This window comes from Hylaeus anthracinus, unplaced genomic scaffold (assembly GCF_026225885.1).
Source record: "Hylaeus anthracinus isolate JK02 unplaced genomic scaffold, UHH_iyHylAnth1.0_haploid 11978, whole genome shotgun sequence".
NCBI lineage: Eukaryota > Metazoa > Arthropoda > Insecta > Hymenoptera > Colletidae > Hylaeus > Hylaeus anthracinus.
This window is the reverse complement of record NW_026534326.1, coordinates 1871043-1871658: the sequence shown is the minus strand read 5'-3', so window position 1 is coordinate 1871658 and position 616 is coordinate 1871043. Positions and strand designations below refer to the sequence as shown.

At 40.6% G+C, this 616-nt stretch overlaps 1 protein-coding gene across 2 annotated transcripts in view; it reads right to left on the bottom strand.

The window, feature by feature from the left end:
• The window catches only part of LOC128896692 (paired mesoderm homeobox protein 2A-like), a 22171-nt gene that overhangs the window by 1469 nt on the left and 20086 nt on the right, over positions 1–616 (bottom strand). The window lies entirely within an intron of this gene.

The following is a 616-nucleotide window of genomic DNA, read 5'->3' as shown; positions in this document are numbered from 1 at the left end:
ATGATGGCCTCTGTGCATTTATCGTAGAGATATTTGTGCATTTATGGAGACTACTGTATGGGTGAAAAATGCTGCGAGGCGATGAAATGGGTGGCCAGTAACGGAATAAATATGTATGATGGCTTCTGTGCATTTATCGTAGAGAAATTTATGTATTTAAGGAGATTTGACTATAGCAACAAAAGAACGTTCCGTTACAATTGGTTCTTAGTACGTCACAAACCAATAAAGGGATTTTCGGAGAAATAAAAATGTCCTGTCGCGGGAAATCATTAAGTATGGTGCAGTAGGTGGTGGTTCCCGATCAGTTAGTCGTGAGATATATGGTCACTTGATTTTCAATCTCTCCAACTCTTGCGCGCCCGCCAAGTCTGTACATTTTTCACGGTGATCACACAATCACGATCGCAGTCGTGATTAAACTTCGATCGCGACCGTGATCCGGAAGATGGCGTTTCAGAAGCGGTTACATATTAATTGTATCGTTAGTGTCTCGCATGAAGCCTGTATAAGGAGTTCCAACTGTATATATATATATCTACGATAAATGCACAGAAGCCATCATACATATTTATTCCGTTACTACCCAATCATTTCATCGCCTCGCAGCATTTTT